The sequence below is a fragment of the Scyliorhinus torazame genome, chromosome 4, assembly GCF_047496885.1.
Source record: "Scyliorhinus torazame isolate Kashiwa2021f chromosome 4, sScyTor2.1, whole genome shotgun sequence".
NCBI classification, from domain to species: domain Eukaryota; kingdom Metazoa; phylum Chordata; class Chondrichthyes; order Carcharhiniformes; family Scyliorhinidae; genus Scyliorhinus; species Scyliorhinus torazame.
Genome location: NC_092710.1, coordinates 118,315,716 through 118,342,263, shown reverse-complemented (window position 1 = coordinate 118,342,263; position 26,548 = coordinate 118,315,716).

Sequence of the window (26,548 nt, the reverse complement as noted above, 5' to 3'; positions counted from 1 at the left end):
AAGTGTTTAGTAGGTCAGACAGGCTATGGTTGCCCCTGCTATGAGTCGTCAGAATATTTAAAGATGGCTTGAAGACCTCACAGACACAGAGATCCACAACTCAACATCACAAGCGGGCCAGATAAATGGCGCAATACTCGATTTTGGCCATGCCCGCTATTTACCCAGCATTCCCCAATCCACGCCAGGTGCAACCCGGTGGTTAAATCGCCCCTTCAACTATTATTTCTCTGCGTCTAGTTTTAATATATTTCCAACTTTACTGCTATCGCTTTGAAATTAGCCTTTCTGTCCTGTTGTAAGGTACTTGAAAACAAGTTCTTTCTTTTGAGGAATTCTTCGGCATAGATGTAGCCATTTTAACTTTTCAATAAATATTTAAAAAGTCACTATGAAATCTTGTTTGTTTAAACCCTGGCCAAACAATGATTCAAAATCCCCCAAATGCCCCCAAATTTGATGTGATCTCCGTAAAGACTGATAAGTTTTAAAAAGGAAATGTGAACCATCAGTTAATAGCTGAACAGATTACATGACAAGATTTCACATTTGAAGACTTTTACTGGAACAAACAACGACGAGGACCAACACTGACTAAACACTGGACGGAATTTTATGATCTTGCTGCAGTGGAGGCGGGGCCAGAGAAAGCAATGAGCCGCTCAAAAGTCCATTGACTTTTGTGGAACCAGAAAATCTCACCGGCCGAAGGAGCCATAAAATTCTACCAACTCTTGCATAGCGGCACAGCGGTTAGCACTGCTGCCTCACAGCGCCAGGGACCAAGGTTTGATTCCAACCTTGAGTGACTGTCTGTTTGCACGTTCTCCTCGAGTCTGCATGGGTTTCCTCCGGTTTCCTCCCACAGCCCAAAGATTTACAGGTTAGGTGGATTGGCCATGCTAAATTGTCCCTTAGTGTCCAAAGGTTAGGTGGGGTTACGGGGATAGGGCTGGGGAGTGGGCCTAGATAGGGTGCTCTTTGAGAGGGGAGTGCAGACTCGATGGGCTGAATAGCTTTCTTCTGCACTGTAGGGATTCTGCGGATTTCTGTAGGCACCTTATACTCTAACTACCCCACAGAACATTGCCTTTTCTTTTAACACAACCAAAAATCCTACTCCATGATTGTACTTTCCACTGTACATTAGTCGGACATTAAATTCTCCTGCACCCAGACAAAGAGATTCCTAGCTCCCAAGGATTTACTTCTATTCCTTTCTTTTCCCAGCCCAGTACATTTTAACATCAAATGTATCTTTCATGATAATTTTCTGGCAATTCTCTCCCACTTGCAAGTTGGGTGAATCTTCCAGCCTGATTTCAAAACCTCACAAATTTGGGGCTGGATTCTCCAGAAATGGGGCTATGTCCCCACGCCGGCTTAAAAACGTACAGCCAATCGACTACCTGCAGGGGGCTGGCAGAGCCCCAGAATGCTACTCGCAGCTCCGGCTGCGGATACAGGCCCCTGCCATGCGCCATGGCGAACTCAGACCGCGGACCGACGTCGATAATGTAGGCCCCCCAGAGAAGGCTTTGATTTGATTTGATTTATTATTGTCACATGTATTAGTATACAGTGAAAAGTATTGTTTCTTGCATGCTGTACAAACAATGCACACCGTACATCGGGAAAGAAGGAGAGACTGCAGAATATAACGTTACAGTTATAGCAAGGTGTAGAGAGAAGATCAACTTAATACAAGGTAGGTCTATTCAAAAGTCTGATGGCAGCAGGGAAGAAGCTGTTCTTGAGTCGGTTGGTACGTGACCTCAAACTTTGGTATCTTTTTCCTGACGGAAGAAGGTGGAAGAGAGTATGTCCGGGTGCGTGGGGTCCTTAAATATGCTGGCTGCCTTTCCGAGGCAGCGGGAATTGTAGACCGACTCGATGGATGGGAGGCTGGTTTGCGTAATGGATTGGGCTACATTCACGACCTTTTGTAATTTCCTGCGGTCTTGGGCAGAGCAGGATCCATACCAATCTGTGATACAACCAGAAAGAATGCTTTCTATAGTGCATCTGGAGAAGTTGGTGAGAGTCGTAGGTGACATGCCAAATTTCCTTAGTCTTCTGAGAAAGTAGAGTCGTTGGTGCCATCTATGTATATAATGGAGTGCAGACAGGCAGTGATTGACACACAGGATGACCAGTAAGCACACAGAACAGAGCAGCCAATCACTAGACAGGACACGACCACTGTAAAGCCAGAGGGCACCAGTTTTCCCTCTCTCTCGGGACCCAGCCTCTGAGACAGTCAGAGTTAGTGAGCTGGCCAGTGCAAACACCACGTGGTAGCTAGTAAGTCTGGTTAGGCTAGTATCAGGTCTCCAGTCAAGTCAGCATAGTGTCAACCCACAGTTGAACATGTATAATAGTTTAGATGTTAAATAAAATCGTGTTGCATCTTATCAAGTGTTGGAGGTCTGTCTCTCGCTACACTGCATCAAGTGCAGTCCACACCGACCCAGCCTACCCAACACATCATGATACCAGTAAGTCGCCCGATCGCTGCCCTGGCCACCCATGACGCCCCCCCCCCCCCCCCCCCCCGGGTGCTCGATCCTCCCACCCCCCACCAGGGCAGCTGTGGACTGAGCCCGCAGCTGCTACCCGAGCTTCCCGACCGGCAATGCATGGTTAGAACCATGGCGTCGGGAATCTGGCCAGTTTTTTTTTTTGTTTCTCTTTGAAAATCTTTTTATTGGCTTTTCTCAAATTTATAAACAGTTGTCACTTATACACATTACATTTTTCTTGCCCGTGCTAATTTGCTTTATTTTACAGAGAGGTTTGTTTTGTCCTTCATTTGACTAACTGTACTTACATTTTGCGGCCCTTTGATTCGGTCTATGATTTCCCCCCCTTCCTCCCCCCGCCCCATTGGTTTCATCACCCTTCCTCTTCTCTTGTGGTTTCCCCATTTTTCTCTCCCCCACCCACTCCTCAACCCCCTCCCCGGGTTGTGCAGTCCTTTGGTTCTTCATCTTTTTGTCTTGTTTTTTCTCTGGCTTACTCCTCGTTTCTGGCCTCGAACAGGTTTTGGAACAGGCCGATGGACTGCCCCCAAGTATCCAGGAAGTCTTCCCTCTGACCCTCGGATGACGTACTTAATCTTCTCCAGGTGGAGAAATTCCGAGAGGACAGCGAGGCAGTCTGCAGCTTTGGGTGGTGCTGCCGATCGCCAGCCGAGCAGGATTCTCCGACGTGCGATTAGGGAAGCGAAAGCAAGGGCGTTAGCCCCCTTCCCCATGTGTAACTCTGGCTGCTCCAATACCCCGAAGATTGCCACTATTGGGCATGGCTTCATCCTCACCCCCACAACGTTGGACATTGCCTCAGAGAAGGCTGTCCAGAACCCAGCAAGCTTGGGGAAAGCCCAAAACATGTGGGTGTGGTTAGGGCCCCTCTGGCACCGTTCACATTTGTCCCCCACCTCTGGGAAGAACCTGCTCATTCGGGTTCTGGTCAGGTGCGCTCTGTATACCACTTTGAGCTGCATTAGGCTGAGCCTTGCGCAGGAGGAGGTGGAGTTCACCCTGCTCAGTGCTTCGCTCCAGAGTCCCCATCCTACCTCTGTCCCCAGTTCATCCTCCCATTTTTGTCTGGTCCCATCCAGTGGTGTTCGGGCTCTATCCAGTAGACCGTATGTTTTCCCACATAGCCCCCGCTTCTTGCTGCTTGTGCCTATCAGGTCCTCTAGTAGTGTGCTTTCTGGGGCCCCGGGGTACCCTACTGTCTCTTTGCGGAGGAAGTGCTTTATTTGGAGGTGTCTCAATTCCTGTCCTCTTTCTAGTTTCCACTTCCTCGTTAGTTAGTCCAGTGTCGCCAGTCTGCGCCCTACGTAGAAGTCCCTGACCGTCAGTGTGCCCCGTCCCGCCTCCATCTTTTGAAGGTGGTATCTAGCACGGCGGGAGGGAATCTGTGATTACTGCAGATGGGGACCATAGGGAATATGTTGGTTATCCTGAATTGTTGTCTCAGCTGGGTCCACGTTCTCAGCGTGGCCGCTACCACTGGGCTCGTTGTGTGCCTTGTTGAGGAGGATGGAAGTGCTGCTGTGGCCAGGGCCCCAGAGGGTTGTTCCTTTACTGGATGTCTCCTCCATTTGTACCCAATCCGTGTCGGGTTCTTGCACCCAACCCATCAATTTTTCTGCCGTTGCTGCCCAGTGATCGTATTGTAGGTTCGGTAGAGCCAGGCCCCCTCTGACTTTCCCTCTTTGCAGTGACGGCTTGGGAATTAACTCGGCCAGTTTTGACTGGAGAATCAATGGGCGGGCCTGTGTCAATAGCCCCACAGCCATGTTGCGTAATCCGTGCGAGAGCGATTCTCCGCTGACCGGAGAATCGCAGGAGCGGTGCCGGCCACGATTCCCGCATGAACATCGATTCTCCGCCCGAGCGCCAAACGCGATTTCGGCGCGGGGCTGCAGAAACTCCCGTCCTTGATCTTTTCAAGCTGAGTGAGAGATTCCTTTCTGTGGTGGAAAAAACAGAGTTAACATTTCAAATCCAATATGATTCTTCTTCGGATCTGGATTACTAGCCCAGTGGTATTAAAAAGAACTGGATTACTAGCGCAAGGACATTAACATTCAGAACTTGATTACTAGTCTAGCGATATTAATATAGTCTGGATTACCAGCACAGTTATATTTATTTAGAACTGGATTACTAACCCAATGTTATTAATATAGAGCTGGATTACGAGCACAGGGACATTAACATTTGGAACTTGATTACTAGTCTAGTGATATTAATATAGAACTGGATAACTAATCCAGTGATATTAATATAGAACTGGATTACTAGCCCAGCGATATTAAGATAGAACTGGATTTCTAACCCAGTTATTAATATAGAACTGGATTACTAGCCCTGTGATATTAATATAGAACAGGATTACTAGCCCAGTGATATTACTATTCAGAACTGGATTACAAGCCCAGTGACATTACTATTCAGAACTGGATTACTAGCCCTGTGATATTACTATTCAGAACTGGATTACTAGCCCTGTGACATTACTATTCAGAACTGGATTACTAGCCCTGTGATATTACTATTCAGAAATGGATTAAAAGCCCTGTAATATTAATATTGAACTGGATTACTAGCCCAGAGATATTACTTTTCAGAACTGGTTTATTAGCCTAGTGACATTACTATTCAGAACTGGATTACTAGCCCAAGGATATTACGATTCAGAACTGGATTATTAGCCCAGTGACATTACTATTCAGAACAGGATTACTGGCCCAGTGTCATTACTATTCAGAACTGGATTACTAGCCCCGTGATATTACTATTCAGAACTGGATTACTAGACCTGTGATATTAATATAGAACTGGATTACTAGCCCAGTGATATTACGATACAGAACTGGATTACGAGCCCAGTGATAGTAATATAGAACTGGATTACTAGCCCAGTGAGATAAATATAGAATTGGATTACTAGCCCATTGATATTACTATTCAGAACTGGAGTACTATCCCAGAGACATTACTATTCAGAACTGGATTATTAGCCCAGTGACGTTACAATTCAGTGCTGGATTATTAGCCCAGTGACATTGATATTCAGAACTGGATTACTAGCGCCGTGATATTACTATTCAGAACTGGATTACTAGCCTTGTGATATTAATATAAAACTGGATTACTAGCCCAGTGATATTACAATTCAGAACTGGTTTATTAGCCCAGTGACATTACTATTCAGAACTGGTTTATTAGCCCAGTGACATTATTATTCAGAACTGGATTACGAGCCAAGTGATATTACTATTCAGAACAGGTTTATTAGACCAGTGACATTACTATTCAGAACTGGTTTACTAGCCCAATGACATTACTATTCAGAATTGGATTACAAGCCCAGTGACATTACTATTCAGAACTGGATTACGAGTCCAGTGACATTACTATTCAGAACTGGATTGCTAGCCCAGTGACATTACTATTCAGAACTGGATTACTAGCACAGTGATATTACTATTCAGAACTGGATTACTAGCCCAGTGAAATTACTATTCAGAACTGGATTATGAGCGCAGTGATATTACTATTCAGAACTGGATTACTAGCCCAGTGATATTACTATTCAGAACTGGATTACTAGCCCAGTGATATTACAATTCAGAACTGGATTAGTAGCCCAGTGACATTACTATTCTGAACTGGTTTACTAACCCAGTGATATTACTATTTAGAAATGGATTACTAACCCAGTGACATTACTGTTCAGAACTGGTTTACTAGCCCAGTGAAATTACTATTCAGAACTGGATTACTAGCCCAGTGATATTACTATTCAGAACTGGATTACTAGCCCAGTGACATTACTATTCAGAACTGGATTGCTAGCCCAGTGACATTAGTATTCAGAACTGGATTACTAGCCCAGTGAAATTACTATTCAGAACTGGATTATGAGCGCAGTGATATTACTATTCAGAACTGGATTACTAGCCCAATGATATTACTGTTCAGAACTGGATTACTAGCCCAGTGATATTACTATTCAGAACTGGATTAGCAGCACAGTGACATTACTATTCTGAACTGGTTTACTAACCCAGTGATATTACTATTTAGAACTGGATTACTAGCCCAGTGATATTACTATTTAGAACTGGATTACTAACCCAGTGAAATTAGTGTTCAGAACTGGTTTACTAGCATAGTGATATTACTATTCAGAACTGGATTACTAGCCCAGTGATATTACTGCTCTAAACTGGATTACTAGCCCAGTGATATTACTGTTCAGAACAGGATTACTAGCCCAGTGATATTACTATTTAGAACTGGATTACTAACCCAGTGACATTACTGTTCAGAACTGGTTTACTAACCCAGTGAAATTACTATTCAGAACTGGTTTACTAACCCAGTGATATTATCATTCAGAACTGGATTAGTAGCCCAGTGATATTACTATTCAGAACTGGTTTATTAGCCCAGTGATATTACTTTTCAGAACTGGATTACGAGCCCAGTGATGTTACTATTCAGAACTGGTTTACTAGCCCAGTGATATTACTATTTAGAACTGGATTACTAACCCAGTGACATGACTGTTCGGAACTGGTTTACTAGCCCAGTGAAATTACTATTCAGAACTGGATTACTAGCTCAGTGATATTACTATTCAGAACTGGATGACTAGCCCAGTGATATTATCATTCAGAACTGGATTACTAGCCCAGTGATATTACTATTCAGAACTGGTTTATTAGCCCAGTGATATTACTATTCAGAACTGGTTTATTAGCCCAGTGACATTACTATTCAAACTGGATTACTAGCCTAGTTATATTACTATTCAGAACTGGTTTATTAGCCCAGTGATATTACTATTCAGAACTGGATTACTAGCACAGTGACATTACTATTCATAACTGGATTGCTAGCCCAGTGATATTACTATTCAGAACTAGATTACTAGCCCAGTGACATTATTGTTCAGAACAGGTTTACTAGCCCTGTGACATTACCATTCAGAACTGGTTTACTAGCCCTGTGACATGAATATTCAGAACTGGATTACTAACCCAGTGACATTACTATTCGGAACTGGATTACGAGCCCAGTGACATTACTATTCAGAACTGGATTGCTAGCCCAGTGACATTACTATTCAGAACTGGATTACTAGCCCAGTGATATTACTATTCAGAACTGGATTACAAGTCCAGTGATATTAATATGGAACTGGATTACTAGCCCAGTGATATAACTATTCAGAACTGGATTACTAGCCCAGTGACATTACTATTCAGAACTGGTTTATTAACCCAGTGACATTACAAATCAGAACTGGATCACTAGCCCAGTGACATTACTATTCAGAACTGGATTACTAGCCCAGAGATATTACTATTCAGAACTAGTTGATTAGCCCAGTAACATTACTATTCTGAACTGGATTACTAGCTCCGTGATATTACTATTCAGAACAGGATTACTGGCCAAGTCAAATTCCTATTCAGAACTGGTTTATTAGCCCAGTTATATAACTATTCAGAACTGGATTACTAGCCCAGTGATATTACTATTCAGAAATGGATTACTAGCCCAGCGATATTACTATTCAGAACGGGATTACTAGCCCAGTGATATTAGTATTCAGAACTGGATTACTATCCCAGTGACATTACTATTCAGAACTGGATTACTAGCCCAGTGAGATTACTATTCAGAACTGGATTACTAGCCCAGTGATATTACTGTTCAGAACTTGATTACTAGCCCAGTGACATTACAATTCAGAACTGGATTATGAGCCCAGTGACATTACTATTCAGAACTGGATTACTAGCCCAGTGATATGACTATTCAGAACAGGATTACTAGCCCAGTGAAATTACTATTCAGAACTGGTGTATTAGCCCAGTGACATTACTATTCAGAACTTGATGACTAGCCCAGTGCTATTACTATTCAGAACTAGTTTATTTGCCCAGTGACATTACTATTCAGAACTGGATTAATAGCCCAGTGATATTACTATTCAGAACTCGTTTATTTGCCCAGTGATATTACTATTCAGAACTGGATTACTAGCCCAGTGATATTACTGTTCAGAACTTGATTACTAGCCCAGTGACATTACTATTCAGAACAGAATTACTAGCCCAGTGAAATTACTATTCAGAACTGGTTTATTAGCCCAGTGACATTACTATTCAGAACTGGATTACTAGCCCAGTGATATTACTATTCAGAACTAGTTTATTTGCCCAGTGACATTACTATTCAGAACTGGATTACTAGCGCAGTGACATTACTATTCGGAACTGGATTACTAGCCCAGTGACATTACTATTCAGAACTGGATTACTAGCCCAGTGATATTACTATTCAGGACTCGTTGATTAGCCCAGTGACATTACTATTCTGAACTGGATTACTAGCTCCGTGATATTACTATTCAGAACAGGATTACTATCCCAGTGACATTACTATTCAGAACTGGATTACTAGCCCAGTGATATTACTATTCAGAACGGGATTACTAGCCCAGTGACATTACTATTCAGAACTGGATTACTAGCCCAGTGATATAACTATTCCGAACGGGATTACTAGCCCAGTGATATTAGTATTCAGAACTGGATTACTATCCCAGTGACATTACTATTCAGAACTGGATTACTAGCCCAGTGATATTACTATTCAGAACGGGATTACTAGCCCAGTGACATTACTATTCAGAACTGGATTACTAGCCCAGTGATATGACTATTCAGAACAGGATTACTAGCCCAGTGAAATTACTATTCAGAACTGGTTTATTAGCCCAGTGACATTACTATTCAGAACTTGATTACTAGCCCAGTGATATTACTATTCAGAACTAGTTTATTTGCCCAGTGACATTACTATTCAGAACTGGATTAATAGCCCAGTGATATTACTATTCAGAACTCGTTTATTTGCCCAGTGATATTACTATTCAGAATTGGATTACTAGCCCAGTGATATTACTATTCAGAACTGGATTACTAGCTGAGTGATATTACTATTCAGAACTGGATTACTAGCCCAGTGATATTACTATTCAGAACTTGGTTTATTAGCCCAGTGATATTACTATTCACAACTGGATTACTTGCCCTGTGATATTACTATTCAGAACTGGATTACTAGCCCAGTGATATTACTATTCAGAACTGGTTTATTAGCCCAGTGATATTACTATTCAGAACTGGATTAATAGCCCAGTGATATTACTATTCAGAACTCGTTTACTTGCCCAGTGATATTACTATTCAGAACTGGATTACTAGCCCAGTGAAATTACTATTCAGAACTGGTTTATTAGCCCAGTGACATTACTATTCAGAACTTGATTACTAGCCCAGTGCTATTACTATTCAGAACTAGTTTATTTGCCCAGTGACATTACTATTCAGAACTGGATTAATAGCCCAGTGATATTACTATTCAGAACTCGTTTATTTGCCCAGTGATATTACTATTCAGAACTGGATTACTAGCCCAGTGATATTACTGTTCAGAACTTGATTACTAGCCCAGTGACATTACTATTCAGAACAGAATTACTAGCCCAGTGAAATTACTATTCAGAACTGGTTTATTAGCCCAGTGACATTACTATTCAGAACTGGATTACTAGCCCAGTGATATTACTATTCAGAACTAGTTTATTTGCCCAGTGACATTACTATTCAGAACTGGATTACTAGCGCAGTGACATTACTATTCGGAACTGGATTACTAGCCCAGTGACATTACTATTCAGAACTGAATTACTAGCCCAGTGATATTACTATTCAGGACTCGTTGATTAGCCCAGTGACATTACTATTCTGAACTGGATTACTAGCTCCGTGATATTACTATTCAGAACAGGATTACTATCCCAGTGACATTACTATTCAGAACTGGATTACTAGCCCAGTGATATTACTATTCAGAACGGGATTACTAGCCCAGTGACATTACTATTCAGAACTGGATTACTAGCCCAGTGATATTACTATTCAGAACGGGATTACTAGCCCAGTGATATTAGTATTCAGAACTGGATTACTATCCCAGTGACATTACTATTCAGAACTGGTTTACTAACCCAGTGATATTATCATTCAGAACTGGATTAGTAGCCCAGTGATATTACTATTCAGAACTGGTTTATTAGCCCAGTGATATTACTTTTCAGAACTGGATTACGAGCCCAGTGATGTTACTATTCAGAACTGGTTTACTAGCCCAGTGATATTACTATTTAGAACTGGATTACTAACCCAGTGACATGACTGTTCGGAACTGGTTTACTAGCCCAGTGAAATTACTATTCAGAACTGGATTACTAGCTCAGTGATATTACTATTCAGAACTGGATGACTAGCCCAGTGATATTATCATTCAGAACTGGATTACTAGCCCAGTGATATTACTATTCAGAACTGGTTTATTAGCCCAGTGATATTACTATTCAGAACTGGTTTATTAGCCCAGTGACATTACTATTCAAACTGGATTACTAGCCTAGTTATATTACTATTCAGAACTGGTTTATTAGCCCAGTGATATTACTATTCAGAACAGGTTTACTAGCCCTGTGACATTACCATTCAGAACTGGTTTACTAGCCCTGTGACATGAATATTCAGAACTGGATTACTAACCCAGTGACATTACTATTCGGAACTGGATTACGAGCCCAGTGACATTACTATTCAGAACTGGATTGCTAGCCCAGTGACATTACTATTCAGAACTGGATTACTAGCCCAGTGATATTACTATTCAGAACTGGATTACAAGTCCAGTGATATTAATATGGAACTGGATTACTAGCCCAGTGATATAACTATTCAGAACTGGATTACTAGCCCAGTGACATTACTATTCAGAACTGGTTTATTAACCCAGTGACATTACAAATCAGAACTGGATCACTAGCCCAGTGACATTACTATTCAGAACTGGATTACTAGCCCAGAGATATTACTATTCAGAACTAGTTGATTAGCCCAGTAACATTACTATTCTGAACTGGATTACTAGCTCCGTGATATTACTATTCAGAACAGGATTACTGGCCAAGTCAAATTCCTATTCAGAACTGGTTTATTAGCCCAGTTATATAACTATTCAGAACTGGATTACTAGCCCAGTGATATTACTATTCAGAACTGGATTACTAGCCCAGTGATATTACTATTCAGAACGGGATTACTAGCCCAGTGATATTAGTATTCAGAACTGGATTACTATCCCAGTGACATTACTATTCAGAACTGGATTACTAGCCCAGTGAGATTACTATTCAGAACTGGATTACTAGCCCAGTGATATTACTGTTCAGAACTTGATTACTAGCCCAGTGACATTACAATTCAGAACTGGATTATGAGCCCAGTGACATTACTATTCAGAACTGGATTACTAGCCCAGTGATATGACTATTCAGAACAGGATTACTAGCCCAGTGAAATTACTATTCAGAACTGGTGTATTAGCCCAGTGACATTACTATTCAGAACTTGATTACTAGCCCAGTGCTATTACTATTCAGAACTAGTTTATTTGCCCAGTGACATTACTATTCAGAACTGGATTAATAGCCCAGTGATATTACTATTCAGAACTCGTTTATTTGCCCAGTGATATTACTATTCAGAACTGGATTACTAGCCCAGTGATATTACTGTTCAGAACTTGATTACTAGCCCAGTGACATTACTATTCAGAACAGAATTACTAGCCCAGTGAAATTACTATTCAGAACTGGTTTATTAGCCCAGTGACATTACTATTCAGAACTGGATTACTAGCCCAGTGATATTACTATTCAGAACTAGTTTATTTGCCCAGTGACATTACTATTCAGAACTGGATTACTAGCGCAGTGACATTACTATTCGGAACTGGATTACTAGCCCAGTGACATTACTATTCAGAACTGGATTACTAGCCCAGTGATATTACTATTCAGGACTCGTTGATTAGCCCAGTGACATTACTATTCTGAACTGGATTACTAGCTCCGTGATATTACTATTCAGAACAGGATTACTATCCCAGTGACATTACTATTCAGAACTGGATTACTAGCCCAGTGATATTACTATTCAGAACGGGATTACTAGCCCAGTGACATTACTATTCAGAACTGGATTACTAGCCCAGTGATATAACTATTCAGAACGGGATTACTAGCCCAGTGATATTAGTATTCAGAACTGGATTACTATCCCAGTGACATTACTATTCAGAACTGGATTACTAGCCCAGTGATATTACTATTCAGAACGGGATTACTAGCCCAGTGACATTACTATTCAGAACTGGATTACTAGCCCAGTGATATGACTATTCAGAACAGGATTACTAGCCCAGTGAAATTACTATTCAGAACTGGTTTATTAGCCCAGTGACATTACTATTCAGAACTTGATTACTAGCCCAGTGATATTACTATTCAGAACTAGTTTATTTGCCCAGTGACATTACTATTCAGAACTGGATTAATAGCCCAGTGATATTACTATTCAGAACTCGTTTATTTGCCCAGTGATATTACTATTCAGAACTGGATTACTAGCCCAGTGATATTACTATTCAGAACTGGATTACTAGCTGAGTGATATTACTATTCAGAACTGGATTACTAGCCCAGTGATATTACTATTCAGAACTTGGTTTATTAGCCCAGTGATATTACTATTCACAACTGGATTACTTGCCCTGTGATATTACTATTCAGAACTGGATTACTAGCCCAGTGATATTACTATTCAGAACTGGTTTATTAGCCCAGTGATATTACTATTCAGAACTGGATTAATAGCCCAGTGATATTACTATTCAGAACTCGTTTACTTGCCCAGTGATATTACTATTCAGAACTGGATTACTAGCCCAGTGAAATTACTATTCAGAACTGGTTTATTAGCCCAGTGACATTACTATTCAGAACTTGATTACTAGCCCAGTGCTATTACTATTCAGAACTCGTTTACTTGCCCAGTGATATTACTATTCAGAACTGGATTACTAGCCCAGTGAAATTACTATTCAGAACTGGTTTATTAGCCCAGTGACATTACTATTCAGAACTGGATTAATAGCCCAGTGATATTACTATTCAGAACTCGTTTATTTGCCCAGTGATATTACTATTCAGAACTGGATTACTAGCCCAGTGATATTACTGTTCAGAACTTGATTACTAGCCCAGTGACATTACTATTCAGAACAGAATTACTAGCCCAGTGAAATTACTATTCAGAACTGGTTTATTAGCCCAGTGACATTACTATTCAGAACTGGATTACTAGCCCAGTGATATTACTATTCAGAACTAGTTTATTTGCCCAGTGACATTACTATTCAGAACTGGATTACTTGCACTGTGATATTACTATTCAGAACTGGATTACTAGCCCAGTGATATTACTATTCAGAACTGGTTTATTAGCCCAGTGATATTACTATTCAGAACTGGATTAATAGCCCAGTGATATTACTATTCAGATGTGGATTACTAGCTCAATGATATTACAATTCAGAATTGGATTACAAGACCAGTGATATTAATATAGAACAGAATTACTAGCCCAGTGATATTACAATTCAGAACTGGATTACTCGCCCAGTGATATTAATATAGAACTGCATTCCTAGCCCAGTGATTTTACTATTCAGAACTGGATTACTAGCATAGTGATATTAATATAGAACTGGATTACTAGCTCAGTGATATTACTATTCTGAACTGGATTATTAGCCCAGTGACATTACGATTCAGAACTGGATTACTAGCCCAGTGACATTACTATTCAGTACTGGATTACTAGCCCAGTGATATTAATATAGAACTGGATTACTAGCCCAGTGATATTACTATTCAGAACTAGTTTATTAGCCCTGAGATATTAATAAAGAACTGGATTACCAGCCCAGTGATATTACTATTCAGAACTAGTTCATTCGCCCAGTGACTTTGCTATTCAGAACTTGATTGCTAGCCCAGTGACATTACTATTCAGAACTTGATTACTAGCCCAGTGATATTACTATTCAGAACTAGTTTATTTGCCCAGTGACATTACTATTCAGAACTGGATTAATAGCCCAGTGATATTACTATTCAGAACTCGTTTATTTGCCCAGTGATATTACTATTCAGAACTGGAGTACTAGCCCAGTGATATTACTATTCAGAACTGGATTACTAGCTGAGTGATATTACTATTCAGAACTGGATTACTAGCCCAGTGATATTACTATTCAGAACTGGGTTTATTAGCCCAGTGATATTACTATTCACAACTGGATTACTTGCACTGTGATATTACTATTCAGAACTGGATTACTAGCCCAGTGATATTACTATTCAGAACTGGTTTATTAGCCCAGTGATATTACTATTCAGAACTGGATTAATAGCCCAGTGATATTACTATTCAGAACTGGTTTACTAGGCCAGTGATATTACTATTCAAAACTGGTTCATTAGCCCAGTGACATTACTATTCAGAACTGAATTACTAGCCTAGTGACATTACTATTCAGAACTGGATTACTAGCTCAGTGATATTACTATTCGGAACTGGATTATCGGCCCAGTGATATTACTATTCACAACTGGATTACTAGCCCAGTGATATTACTATTCACAACTGGATTACTAGCCCAGTGATATTACTATTCAGAACTGAATTACTAGCTCAGTGATATTAGTATTCAGAACTGGATTACTATCCCAGTGACATTACTATTCAGAACTGGATTACTAGCTCAGTGATATTACTATTCAGAACTGGATTACTGGCCCAGTGTTATTACGGTTCAGAACTGGATTATGAGCCCAGTGACATTACGATTCGGAACTGGATTACTAGCCCAGTGATATGACTATTCAGAACAGGATTACTAGCCCAGTGAAATTACTATTCAGAACTCATTTATTAGCCCAGTGATATTTCTATTAAGAACTGGATTACTAGCCCAGTGACATTATTATTCAGAACTAAATTGCTAGGCCAGTGACATTACTATTCAGAACTGGATTATTAGCACAGTCACATTACTATTCAGAACTGGATGACTAGCTCAGTGATATTACTATTCGGAACTGGATTATTGGCCCAGTGATATTAATATAGAACTGGAGTACTAGCCCAGTGATATTACTATTCAGATCTGGATTACTAGCTCAGTGATATTATTATTCAGAATTGGATTACAAGCCCAGTGATATTAATATAGAACTGGATTTCTAGCCCAGTGATATTACTATTCAGAACTGGATTACTAGCCCAGTGATGTTCATATGGAACTGGATTGCTAGCCCAGTGATATTACTATTCAGAACTGGATTACTAGCTCAGGTGATATTACTATTCAGAACTGGATTACTAGCCCAGTGATATTAATATAGAACTGGATTCCTAGCCCAGTGATTTTACTATTCAGAACTGGATTACTAGCATAGTGATATTAATATAGAACTGGATTACTAGCTCAGTGATATTACTATTCTGAACTGGATTACTAGTCCAGTGATATTAATATAGAACTGGATTGCTTGCCCAGTGATATTACTATTCAGTACTGGATTACCAGCCCAGTGATATTAATATAGAACTGGATTGCTGGCCCAGTGATATTACGATTCAGAACTGGATTACTAGCCCAGTGATATTACTATTCACAACTGGATTACTAGCCCAGTGATATTACTATTCAGAACTGAATTACTAGCTCAGTGATATTAGTATTCAGAACTGGATTACTATCCCAGTGACATTACTATTCAGAACTGGATTACTAGCTCAGTGATATTACTATTCAGAACTGGATTACTGGCCCAGTGATATTACGGTTCAGAACTGGATTATGAGCCCAGTGACATTACGATTCGGAACTGGATTACTAGCCCAGTGATATGACTATGCAGAACAGGATTACTAGCCCAGTGAAATTACTATTCAGAACTCATTTATTAGCCCAGTGATATTTCTATTCAGAACTGGATTACTAGCCCAGTGACATTACTATTCAGAACTAAATTGCTAGGCCAGTGACATTACTATTCAGAACTGGATTATTAGCACAGTCACATTACTATTCAGAACTGGATTACTTGCCCAGTGATATTACTGTTCAGAACTGGTTTATTAGACCAGTGATATTAGTATTCAGAACTGGATTATTAGCCCAGTGACACTACTATTCAGAACTGGATTATTAGCCCAGTGATATTACTATTCAGAACTGGTTTACGAGCCCTGTGATATTACTATTCAAAACCGGTTTATTAGCCCAGTGACATTACTATTCAGAACTGGATTACTAGCCTAGTGACATTACTATTCAGAACTGGATTACTAGCTCTGTGATATTACTATTCGGAACTGCATTATTAGCCCAGTGATATTAATAAAGAACTGGAGTACTAGCGCAGTGATATTACTATTCAGATGTGGATTACTAGCTCAATGATATTACAATTCACAACTGGATTACTTGCCCTGTGATATTACTATTCAGAACTGGATTACTAGCCCAGTGATATTACTATTCAGAACTGGTTTATTAGCCCAGTGATGTTACTATTCAGAACTGGATTATTAGCCCAGTGACATTACTATTCAGAACTGGATTACTAGCCCAGTGATATTACTATTCAGAACTGGATTACTAGCCTAGTGATATTACTATTCAGAACTGGATTATTAGCCCAGTGATATTACTATTCAGAACTGGTTTACTAGGCCAGTGATATTACTATTCAAAACTGGTTCATTAGCCCAGTGACATTACTATTCAGAACTGAATTACTAGCCTAGTGACATTACTATTCAGAACTGGATTACTAGCTCAGTGATATTACTATTCGGAACTGGATTATTGACCCAGTGATATTAATATAGAACTGGAGTACTAGCCCAGTGATATTACTATTCAGATCTGGATTACTAGCTCAGTGATATTATGATTCAGAATTGGATTACAAGCCCAGTGATATTAATATAGAACTGGATTTCTAGCCCAGTGATATTACTATTCAGAACTGGATTACTAGTCCAGTGATGTTCATATGGAACTGGATTGCTAGCCCAGTGATATTACTATTCAGAACTGGATTACTAGCTCAGGTGATATTACTATTCAGAACTGGATTACTAGCCCAGTGATATTAATATAGAACTGGATTCCTAGCCCAGTGATTTTACTATTCAGAACTGGATTACTAGCATAGTGATATTAATATAGAACTGGATTACTAGCTCAGTGATATTACTATTCTGAACTGGATTACTAGTCCAGTGATATTAATATAGAACTGGATTGCTTGCCCAGTGATATTACAATTCAGTACTGGATTACTAGCCCAGTGATATTAATATAGAACTGGATTGCTGGCCCAGTGATATTACGATTCAGAACTGGATTACTAGCCCAGTGATATTACTATTCAGAACTGGTTTATTAGCCCAGTGATATTACTATTCACAACTGGATTACTAGCCCAGTGATATTACTATTCACAACTGGATTACTAGCCCAGTGATATTACTATTCAGAACTGAATTACTAGCTCAGTGATATTAGTATTCAGAACTGGATTACTATCCCAGTGACATTACTATTCAGAACTGGATTACTAGCTCAGTGATATTACTATTCAGAACTGGATTACTGGCCCAGTGATATTACGGTTCAGAACTGGATTATGAGCCCAGTGACATTACGATTCGGAACTGGATTACTAGCCCAGTGATATGACTATTCAGAACAGGATTACTAGCCCAGTGAAATTACTATTCAGAACTCATTTATTAGCCCAGTGATATTTCTATTCAGAACTGGATTACTAGCCCAGTGACATTACTATTCAGAACTAAATTGCTAGGCCAGTGACATTACTATTCAGAACTGGATTATTAGCACAGTCACATTACTATTCAGAACTGGATTACTAGCTCAGTGATATTACTATTCGGAACTGGATTATTGGCCCAGTGATATTAATATAGAACTGGAGTACTAGCCCAGTGATATTACTATTCAGATCTGGATTACTAGCTCAGTGATATTATTATTCAGAATTGGATTACAAGCCCAGTGATATTAATATAGAACTGGATTTCTAGCCCAGTGATATTACTATTCAGAACTGGATTACTAGCCCAGTGATGTTCATATGGAACTGGATTGCTAGCCCAGTGATATTACTATTCAGAACTGGATTACTAGCTCAGGTGATATTACTATTCAGAACTGGATTACTAGCCCAGTGATATTAATATAGAACTGGATTCCTAGCCCAGTGATTTTACTATTCAGAACTGGATTACTAGCATAGTGATATTAATATAGAACTGGATTACTAGCTCAGTGATATTACTATTCTGAACTGGATTACTAGCCCAGTGATGTTCATATGGAACTGGATTGCTAGCCCAGTGATATTACTATTCAGAACTGGATTACTAGCATAGTGATATTAATATAGAACTGGATTACTAGCTCAGTGATATTACTATTCTGAACTGGATTACTAGCCCAGTGATGTTCATATGGAACTGGATTGCTAGCCCAGTGATATTACTATTCAGAACTGGATTACTAGCTCAGGTGATATTACTATTCAGAACTGGATTACTAGCTCAGGTGATATTACTATTCTGAACTGGATTACTAGCCCAGTGATGTTCATATGGAACTGGATTGCTAGCCCAGTGATATGACTATTCAGAACAGGATTACTAGCCCAGTGAAATTACTATTCAGAACTAATTTATTAGCCCAGTGATATTTCTATTCAGAACTGGATTACTAGCCCAGTGACATTACTATTCAGAACTAAATTGCTAGGCCAGTGACATTACTATTCAGAACTGGATTATTAGCACAGTCACATTACTATTCAGAACTGGATTACTTGCCCAGTGATATTACTGTTCAGAACTGGTTTATTAGACCAGTGATATTAGTATTCAGAACTGGATTATTAGCCCAGTGACACTACTATTCAGCACTGGATTACTAGCCCAATGATATTACTATTCAGAACTGAATTACTAGCCCAGTGATATTACTATTCAGAACTGGATTATTAGCCCAGTGATATTACTATTCAGAACTGGTTTACGAGCCCTGTGATATTACTATTCATAACCGGTTTATTAGCCCAGTGACATTACTATTCAGAACTGGATTACTCGCCTAGTGACATTACTATTCAGAACTGGATTACTAGCTCTGTGATATTACTATTCGGAACTGCATTATTAGCCCAGTGATATTAATAAAGAACTGGAGTACTAGCGCAGTGATATTACTATTCAGATGTGGATTACTAGCTCAATGATATTACAATTCAGAATTGGATTACAAGACCAGTGATATTAATATAGAACAGAATTACTCGCCCAGTGATATTACTATTCAGAACTGGATTACTAGCCCAGTTATATTAATATAGAACTGGATTGCTAGCCCAGTGATATTACTGTTCAGAACTGGATTATTAGCTCAGGTGATATTACTATTCAGAACTGGATTACTAGCCCAGTGATATTAATATAGAACTGGATTCCTAGCCCAGTGATTTTACTATTCAGAACTGGATTACTAGCATAGCGATATTAATATAGAACTGGATTACTAGCTCAGTGATATTACTATTCTGAACTGGATTATTAGCCCAGTGACATTACTAGTCAGAACTGGATTACTAGCCCATTGTTATTAATATAGGACTGGATTACTAGCTCAGTGATATTACTATTCAGAACTAGATTACTAGCCCAGTGATATTAATGTAAAACTGGCTTACTAGTCCAGTGATATTACTATTCAGAACTGGTTTATTAGCCCAGTGACATTACGATTCAGAACTGGATTACTAGCCCAGTGACATTACTATTCAGTACTGGATTACTAGCCCAGTGATATTAATATAGAACTGGATTACTAGCCCAGTGATATTACTATTCAGAACTAGTTTATTAGCCCTGAGATATTAATAAAGAACTGGATTACTAGCCCAGTGATATTACTATTCAGAACTAGTTCATTCGCCCAGTGACTTTGCTATTCAGAACTGGATTGCTAGCCCAGTGACATTACTATTCAGAACTGGATTACTAGCCCTCTGATATTATTATTATAGAACTGGATTACTAGCCCAGTGATATTACTATTCAGAACTGGTTTATTAGCCCAGTGACATTACGATTCAGAACTGGATTACTAGCCCAGTGACATTACTATTCAGTACTGGATTACTAGCCCAGTGATATTAATATCAAACTGGATTACTAGCCCAGTGATATTACTATTCAGAACTAGTTTATTAGCCCTGACATATTAATAAAGAACTGGATTACTAGCCCAGTGATATTACTATTCAGAACTAGTTCATTCGCCCAGTGACTTTGCTATTCAGAACTGGATTGCTAGCCCAGTGACATTACTATTCAGAACTGGATTACTAGCCCTGTGATATTATTATTATAGAACTGGATTACTAGCCCAGTGATATTACTATTCAGAACTGTTTTATTAGCCCTGTGATATTAACAAATAACTGGATTACTAGCCCAGTGATATTACTATTCAGAACTGGATTACCAGCCCAGTGATATTACGATTCAGAACTAGTTGATTAGCCCAGTGACATTACTATTCTGAACTGGATTACTAGCTCCGTGATATTACTATTCAGAACAGGATTACTTGCCAAGTCAAATTCCTATTCAGAACTGGTTTATTAGCCCAGTGATATAACTATTCAGAACTGAATTACTAGCCTAGTGACATTATTATTCAGAACTGGATTACTGGCTCAGTGATATTACTATTCGGAACTGGATTATTGGCCCAGTGATATTAATATAGAACTGGATTCCTAGCCCAGTGATTTTACTATTCAGAACTGGATTACTAGCATAGTGATATTAATATAGAACTGGATTACTAGCTCAGTGATATTACTATTCTGAACTGGATTACTAGTCCAGTGATATTAATATAGAACTGGATTGCTTGCCCAGTGATATTACTATTCAGTACTGGATTACTAGCCCAGTGATATTAATATAGAACTGGATTGCTGGCCCAGTGATATTACGATTCAGAACTGGATTACTAGCCCAGTGATATTACTATTCAGAACTGGTTTATTAGCCCAGTGATATTACTATTCACAACTGGATTACTAGCCCAGTGATATTACTATTCACAACTGGATTACTAGCCCAGTGATATTACTATTCAGAACTGAATTACTAGCTCAGTGATATTAGTATTCAGAACTGGATTACTATCCCAGTGACATTACTATTCAGAACTGGATTACTAGCTCAGTGATATTACTATTCAGAACTGGATTACTGGCCCAGTGATATTACGGTTCAGAACTGGATTATGAGCCCAGTGACATTACGATTCGGAACTGGATTACTAGCCCAGTGATATGACTATTCAGAACAGGATTACTAGCCCAGTGAAATTACTATTCAGAACTCATTTATTAGCCCAGTGATATTTCTATTCAGAACTGGATTACTAGCCCAGTGACATTACTATTCAGAACTAAATTGCTAGGCCAGTGACATTACTATTCAGAATTGGATTATTAGCACAGTCACATTACTATTCAGAACTGGATTACTAGCTCAGTGATATTACTATTCGGAACTGGATTATTGGCCCAGTGATATTAATATAGAACTGGAGTACTAGCCCAGTGATATTACTATTCAGATCTGGATTACTAGCTCAGTGATATTATTATTCAGAATTGGATTACCAGCCCAGTGATATTAATATAGAACTGGATTTCTAGCCCAGTGATATTACTATTCAGAACTGGATTACTAGCATAGTGATATTAATATAGAACTGGATTACTAGCTCAGTGATATTACTATTCTGAACTGGATTACTAGTCCAGTGATATTAATATAGAACTGGATTGCTTGCCCAGTGATATTACTATTCAGTACTGGATTACTAGCCCAGTGATATTAATATAGAACTGGATTGCTGGCCCAGTGATATTACGATTCAGAACTGGATTACTAGCCCAGTGATATTACTATTCAGTACTGGATTACTAGCCCAGTGATATTACTATTCAGAACTGGTTTATTAGCCCAGTGACATTACGATTCAGAACTGGATTACTAGCCCAGTGACATTACTATTCAGTACTGGATTACTAGCCCAGTGATATTAATATAGAACTGGATTACTAGCCCAGTGATATTACTATTCAGAACTAGTTTATTAGCCCTGAGATATTAATAAAGAACTGGATTACTAGCCCAGTGATATTACTATTCAGAACTAGTTCATTCGCCCAGTGACTTTGCTATTCAGAACTGGATTGCTAGCCCAGTGACATTACTATTCAGAACTGGATTACTAGCCCTGTGATATTATTATTATAGAACTGGATTACTAGCCCAGTGATATTACTATTCAGAACTGTTTTATTAGCCCTGTGATATTAACAAATAACTGGATTACTAGCCCAGTGATATTACTATTCAGAACTGGATTACTAGCCCAGTGATATTACGATTCAGAACTAGTTGATTAGCCCAGTGACATTACTATTCTGAACTGGATTACTAGCTCCGTGATATTACTATTCAGAACAGGATTACTTGCCAAGTCAAATTCCTATTCAGAACTGGTTTATTAGCCCAGTGATATAACTATTCAGAACTGAATTACTAGCCTAGTGACATTATTATTCAGAACTGGATTACTGGCTCAGTGATATTACTATTCGGAACTGGATTATTGGCCCAGTGATATTAATATAGAACTGGATTCCTAGCCCAGTGATTTTACTATTCAGAACTGGATTACTAGCATAGTGATATTAATATAGAACTGGATTACTAGCTCAGTGATATTACTATTCTGAACTGGATTACTAGTCCAGTGATATTAATATAGAACTGGATTGCTTGCCCAGTGATATTACTATTCAGAACTGGTTTATTAGCCCAGTGATATAACTATTCAGAACTGGATTACTAGCCCAGCGATATTACTATTCAGAACTGGATTACTAGCCCCGTGATATTACTATTCAGAACTGGATTACTAGCCCAGCGATATTAGTATTCAGAACTGGATTACTAGCCCAGTGATATTACTGTTCAGAACTTGATTACTAGCCCAGTGACATTACTATTCAGAACAGAATTACTAGCCCAGCGAAATTACTATTCAGAACTGGTTTATTAGCCCAGTGACATTACTATTCAGAACTGGATTGCTAGCCCAGTGATATTACTATTCAGAACTAGTTTATTAGCTCAGTGACATTACTATTCAGAACCGGATTAAGAGCCCTGTGATATTAATATAGAACTGGATTACTAGCCCAGTGGCATTACTATTCAGAACTGGATAACGAGCCCTGTGATATTAATATAGAACTAGATTACTAGCCCAGTGATATTACTATTCAGAACTGGATTACTAGCCCAGTGATATTACTATTCAGAAAATGATTACTAGTCCAGTAATATTACTTTTCAGAACTGGATTACTAGCCCAGTGATATTACTATTCAGAACTGGATTGGTAGCCCAGTGATATTACTATTCAGAACTGGTTTATTAGCCCACTGACATTGCTATTCAGAACTGGTTTATTAGCCCAGTGACATTACTATTCAGAACTGGATTACTAGCCCAGTGATATTTCTATTCAGAACTGGATTACTAGCCCAGTGATATTACTGTTCAGAACTTGATTACTAGCTCTGTGATATTAATATTCAGATCTGCATTACTAGCTCAGTGATATTACTATTCAGAACTGGATTACTAGCCCAGTGATGTTAATATAGAACTGGATTGTTAGCCCAGTGATATTACTATTCAGAACTGGATTACTAGCTCAGGTGATATTACTATTCAGAACTGGATTACTAGTTCAGTGATATTAATATAGAACTGGATTGCTAGCCCAGAGATATTACTATTCAGTCCTGGATTACTAGCCCAGTGATATTAATATAGAACTGGATTGCTGGCCCAGTGATATTACGATTCAGAACTGGATTACTAGCCCAGTGATATTAGTATTCAGAACTGGATTACTATCCCAATGACATTACTATTCAGAACTGGATTACTAGCTCAGTGATATTACTATTCAGAACTGGATTACTAGCCCAGTGATATTACTGTTCAGAACTGGATTATGAGCCCAGTGACATTACGATTCGGAACTGGATTACTAGCCCAGTGATATGACGATTCAGAACAGGATTACTAGCCCAGTGAAATTACTATTCAGAACTCGTTTATTAGCCCAGTGATATTACTATTCAGAACTGGATTACTAGCCCAGTGACATTACTATTCAGAACTGGATTGCTAGCCCAGTGACATTACTATTCAGAACTGGATTGCTAGCCCAGTGACATTACTATTCAGAACTGGATTATTAGCACAGTCACATTACTATTCAGAACTGGATTACTTGCCCAGTGATATTACTATTCAGAACTGGTTTATTAGCCCAGTGATATAACTATTCAGAACTGGATTATTAGCCCAGTGACACTACTATTCAGAACTGGATTACTAGCCCAATGATATTACTATTCAGAACTGAATTACTAGCCCAGTGATATTACTATTCAGAACTGGGTTATTAGCCCAGTGATGTTACTATTCAGAACTGGTTTACTAGCCCTGTGATATTACTATTCAAAACTGGTTTATTAGCCCAGTGACATTACTATTCAGAACTGGATTACTAGCCTAGTGACATTACTATTCAGAACTGGATTACTAGCTCTGTGATATTACTATTCGGAACTGGATTATTAGCCCGGTGATATTAATAAAGAACTGGAGTACTAGCGCAGTGATATTACTATTCAGATGGGGATTACTAGCTCAGTGATATTACAATTCAGAATTGGATTACAAGACCAGTGATATTAATATAGAACTGTATTGCTCGCCCAGTGATATTACTGTTCAGAATTGGATTATTAGCTCAGGTGATATTACTATTCAGAACTGGATTACTAGCCCAGTGATATTAATATAGAACTGGATTCCTAGCCCAGTGATTTTACTATTCAGAACTGGATTACTAGCATAGTGATATTAATATAGAACTGGATTACTAGCCCAGTGATGTTACTATTCAGAACTAGTTGATTTGCCCAGTGACATTACTATTCAGAACTGGATTACTAGCCCCGTGATATTACTTTTCTGAACTAGTTTATTTGCCCAGTGATATTACTATTCAGAACTGGATTACTAGCCCAGTGATATTACTGTTCAGAACTTGATTACTAGCCCAGTGACATTGCTATTCAGAACAGAATTACTAGCCCAGTGAAATTACTATTCAGAACTGTTTTATTAGCCCAGTGACATTACTATTCAGAACTGGATTGCTAGCCCAGTGATATTACTATTCAGAACTAGTTTATTAGCTCAGTGACATTACTATTCAGAACCGGATTAAGAGCCCTGTGATATTAATATAGAACTGGATTACTAGCCCAGTGGCATTACTATTCAGAACTGGATAACGAGCCCTGTGTTATTAATATAGAACTGGATTACTAGCCCAGTGATATTACTATTCAGAACTGGATTACTAGCCCAGTGATATTGCTATTCAGAACTGGATTACTAGCTCAGTGATATTACTATTCAGAACAGGATTACTAGTCCAGTAATATTACTTTTCAGAACTGGATTACTAGCCCAGTGATATTACTATTCAGAACTGGATTGGTAGCCCAGTGATATTACTATTCAGAACGGTTTATTAGCCCAGTGACATTACTATTCAGAACTGGATTACTAGCCCAGTGATATAACTATTCAGAACTGGATTACTAGCCCAGTGACATTACTATTCGGAACTGGATTACTAGCTCCGTGATATTACTATTCAGAACAGGATTACTAGCCAAGTGAAATTCCTATTCAGAACTGGTTTATTAGCCCAGTGATATAACTATTCAGAACTGGATTACTAGC